At 39.3% G+C, this 5,066-nt stretch overlaps 1 pseudogene; it reads right to left on the reverse strand.

Moving 5' to 3' along the window:
* Positions 1-2,001: 2,001 nt before the first annotated feature.
* LOC149548264 (26S proteasome regulatory subunit 4 homolog A pseudogene) lies at positions 2,002-3,108 on the reverse strand (annotated as a pseudogene).
* Between the last annotated feature and the right edge of the window lie 1,958 nt (positions 3,109-5,066).

Consider the following 5,066-nt stretch of genomic DNA (forward strand, 5'->3'; position numbering starts at 1 on the left):
AAATTGAAACCATTGCTGCTCTTTATTTGCTTTCTTTGAAATCAAATACATGAGAGATGTACAAAATACTTCATAAATCACCTAACAGACATGAACTATTTGCATAAAACTCAAAATGATGTTCAATACAAGAAGAAAATGTTGAAGAATGGTCTCTCAGTGCCAAAACTGGAACCCTTACAATGACGGAAAGAAAGAATGATATAGCCCAGATGAACTCCCGGATCTAATTTCAGAATGACAAGTGTCCACTTGAAAATCAATCTTCTGGCAACTGAAAACTTCTTCTTTCCTTATCCCATCTTGATCTGATTTTGTTTCATCATTTTTTGCAATTGATTTGCACAATATCTCTGTTGAAATGATGAAACATTGCTGAGTCACCACAATATCTGATTTACACATTCAAAAGCTTGGCAAAAATTTGGTTAAATTGAGTGAATGTGAGAAACGTGAACTCCAACCGCATTCTTACCAAGTTTTACTGATCCCCTGACTGAATTTTCAATTTTTTACCCATTCCATTGAGGAAGCCCCAAAATTCATGTTTCTGGCTATAGCTCAAACCAGGAAGCACTTGTGCAAAAATTGACTTCAGAAATGGAAAATTTGGATTCTCACGATTCCAACAGTATATGATAAGGCATATCTAGCCTCTGAGAAATGCCTGAAATCTTCGTTTGAAAAACAGTCCCCTGCATGTCAGTTTCTTGGCAAAATAATTTTAAAATGAAAAATTTAAAATCATTTTATTTTTCCTAGCCCTTCCAAATTCGAGTCAACTCTAGGTTTGAACAATGCCACATGGCGCACTCTGATTGGACACCTGATGTGTATCATCTGCCACGTGTCATCTCCTCGCTACTTCGCCATGCTTAACTAGTGAGCAACTTCGGTTAGCGAGGTAACGCGAACTGGAAAATTTGCCACGTGACGCAATCTGGTGCGCTCCTACCATTTTCTCGCCACATCACTGCCCAATCATTCTGTCGCTGCCACTTGTCAACATCCGATTAGCTGTTGTCTCCGGGCGGGACCCACTTGGCATTCTAACTCTTGCCGAAATTTGGAAATTTTTCAGTGACCTCGCTACCTCGCTAGCCGGAGTTGCCAAGATTTTCCGGCTGGCGAAGTAGCGAGGTGCCGGATTCTTGGATTTTCCAATCGCCTTTCTTGCTGACATCATGCTTCTTGGACTGTGTTTTCGTTTAAAATTATACTTTGACTGCATTTATAACTGGCCTCCCGACCATGGTTCACGGGCCTACGCACATGATCTCTGCTCTTCCAAAGAGCGATGTCTTAAAGACACTCTTTACGTTGAGTGCTAGTGTATATAAATGTTTACAAACCTCCTTGTCTACCCAATGTGGGATAAAGGTTTTGGAGGCGCCTCTTTGACTGGCATCTTTTCTTGGCTTAAACTGTCTCCTGCAACATTTTTCTTGATCATCAGCTCACTTCTTGCGCGATCTTCATGATGGGCAGCTTCCACATTCATTTATTCTTTTTGGCCACATTTTTTTTTTGTTTGTTTGTCTCAAGTTTGCTTGTCTTTGACTTGCGTGGGCTTTTGTTTCTGGTACCTGCGACTCCTTTCATCAATGCGTGAGGTGTTCTGTGCTAGTTTTCATCCTTCTTACTATCTGAGTCAACTATATGCTACAAATTCCTCTTATTGGTGCTGGCTGCTTCTCTGGAGCTTTGTGTGGAGTTCCTTTTGGGCGTGAGCTTTGAATGCATGGACTGCGGCTTGACTACTTCTTTTAAAAGTGTGGCTTATGTGGGCTTCCTTGCTCGGTGAACACTACTCCTGCAAATTTGCTTAATAATCTTGGTAGTCCATGCCCCTCAAACAAAGTAAAATAAATACTAAGTAACCATGCATTCTCCCATACTTGTTGACGCTTGCCTACAAGAACTACATGTTGCATGGGCAGTCTGTTAAGAGGGGTGAGTTTTTTTTATGGACGTGGGCTCTTTGTTATTAAATGGAGTCCCTCACACCTTCATATGTCTTTCTCTCAATGCAAGCAATCCAGCTTCAATGCATATAGCTTTTATATCTGCCCCAAAAAAATCATCCTTAGTCATAACGAATTCCTCTAGATTAACATCACCTGATAAGGTCATTCTTGAGGTATGTATCTGGAACATACACCTCTTTGTTTTTATGTCTGGTAAGGGAAATTCAATCTTTCGGTCTATTCGTCCAGGGCACAACAAAATAGGGTCAAGACTGTCAATTCGGTTTGTTGCCAGAATAACCTTCACATCACCTCTTGAATCAAACCCATCTAGCTGATTTAGTAACTCCAACATAGTCCGTTGAATTTCACGTTCACCACCTGAATGTGCATCATATCTCTTTGTTCCAACTGCCTCAATTTCATCAATGAAGACAATTGAAGGAGAAAGATCATCAGCAACTCGAAATAGTTCTCTGACTAACTTTGGACCATCACCTAGATACTTTTGTATAAGTTCACTTCCAACAACATGCAAAAAGGTTGCTGAAGTGGAGTTAGGCACAACCTGCACCAATTTTCAACTTGTCATTTTCATCCTTCCTGTCATTACCATCGTATGGGACCGCCCTTTTCAAGTACTAAATCTTCTTTATCCAATGGAATCCCAACATACTGCGAGTTTTTTTTTATAAAAGGAGGAAAGACCCTTCTTTTGAGATAAAACCACTACATTTGGCATGATAAAGAAGCAACAAAAAAAAGTCCATATTTATAATCATGGAAATAGGAAGCCCTTGTGTTTAGCAATTGCAATCTGAATGATTTCAACCCCCCACACAATTTCATCTGTCTAAAGTAATTAGTCGGGCCCCAAAGTGGGCCCGACTAAAAAATTTTCGTATCCGGACAACTGAACCACCAGATTAATCCATTGACCATCTCAAACTGATTCAAACTGATTTCGAGCATTAATTTGATCATTAAAACTTATTTATCCACCTTTTGCAAGCTGTCAACCTGGTGCCAGGAGGTCTGTTGACTGGCCTTAAAAACTAACCAAAACACCTAATTGGGCTCTGAGAGCTAGCACACTAACTCTTTGTCCCGCATACTTTCCCCTTGTCAAATCTCGTTTCATGACAAATTTGGAGTCAAAAGATATTTGCCTTCAAAGTTGCCTGCTCAGAATCACCTGCAGATAAACAAGTCAGAAAACACTAAACTGGGTTTAGAAATGGCTCGAAAAACTGGGACATTCATTCTTTGTTATGAGGATATTACGAATCTATGATTTAGGCTCATGACGAATCACAGGACGCAAATGGTGGACGTTCAAAGTGGGCTACTCAGAATTTTGTAAACTGGGCATGCTGATAGAAAGCATTTTTTGCGAATGGAATCGACCTGAAAAAGTGTGCAAATGGATTCGTCATAACTTGCAAACTGGAACACTTAAAGTAATTTCAGTATAGAACACAGGAAAACCAACCATTTGATCACACCTATCACAGATCAGGAGATATGATGTCTCGAACAGGGGTTACAATCGATCTGCAATTACTGACACCAGTTAAAACTTATAAATTGTGTTTGGAATCGCACTTGAAAACTGACCAAACGGATTCGTCATAAGCTGAAACTTGGAACATAACAAGTCTCTGACATCTAAAATACAACACAAAAGGAATTTTCTCATTTGGTTCAACTGGTCAAAAGTTATTGCACGTCAAACAGGGCTTCCCAGAATTAGGTGCAAAGTGCAAAACCCTGAAAACAGTAACTGACCAACTTTGAGGGATTCAAAACCTATTCAAACGGACTCGAAACAACTCAAAATCTAAAACATAGGTTTGCAGGTATGGACACTAGACACTCCCAAAGTGGTGGATCACAAAAACATTTCTGGGTGCGAGATATTCCTTTACAAACAAAGCCTCCTGTCGCTGTTTGACACTACGGTAAAATTGCAATTTTGACAAATGCTTGAAACAGAACTTCGCCAAATGACTTGGGATGACAATTGATCTTCATGAAACACTTAGACGCACTGAATGAAAGGTGCTAGAAGCATTAAATACCTAAGGGGTCTTGAATGGACAGCCGGGTACAACTAGGCAGATATGCATTTTAAAAGCGTTTAAGGGCTTGATTTTTTCAAACGTGGTCAAATTTGACCACACAATTTTTAGTGCCAACAGTATCATTGTGTTTCAAAATATGCTTCCGGGCTTGCAAAAATTTGGCACAACACGGATAACATGTTTGAGGTGCCTAAAAGCACTATTGCCCCTTTCCCTTTCATTAATGTAAATCAAGATGGATTTTGAGACTTATTTATGCCACATAGGCCACAATTAACCAATGTTATCCAACAAATATGTCAATGCTATCCTAAAGACCTCCTGACCCAAAAACCCAACTCTTAGGCTTTGAACACAATTTTAGGCTTTGGAAAATTAGGCACCACTTAGATTGCAGCAGAGATATGTCACTCTTTCATTACCATCCAAATAGGCCACAATTTTGCATGCACAACAGTAATGCTTCTAGCAACCTACAAGGCTGGACTAATTTCTAATTGTAAGAGCCAGGCCTTCAAGTTCCTTTTCAAACCCAAATACCTTTTTTAGGCCCCGATCACCTTTTTAAGTCCAAAGCACCTTTTTCAAGGCATAATCACCTTTTTCAAGGCCCAATCACCTTTTTAAGCCCCAAGTGACTTTTTTAGGCCCTCTAGTGCCTTTTTCAAGGCACAAACACCTTTTTAAAGGCCTAGGCACCTTTTTTAGACGCTCTAGCACCTTTTTAGGCCCAAATCACCTTTTTCAAGGCCCAATCGCCTTTTTAGGCCCACAAGCACATTTAATCAACATTTTAAAAGATCAAAAAAATGAAAAAATCTCAACAAAATAATCTCAAAAAATAAAACAAAAAAAAAGATCCACAAATTTTAACCAACATTTCCCTTCATTCCAAACAGTGTACATAAATGCACAAAACACACGAGATTTAACATTTTTTCACAATAAGACTTTTTAATTTATTGTTAGTCTTGGCGTAATTACAATTGTACACAAATTAGCATGAAGCTCAGTA

Source organism: Cupressus sempervirens, chromosome 7, assembly GCF_028749045.1.
Source record: "Cupressus sempervirens isolate cs-2001-9-10 chromosome 7, ASM2874904v1, whole genome shotgun sequence".
In the NCBI taxonomy this organism is placed as follows: domain Eukaryota; kingdom Viridiplantae; phylum Streptophyta; class Pinopsida; order Cupressales; family Cupressaceae; genus Cupressus; species Cupressus sempervirens.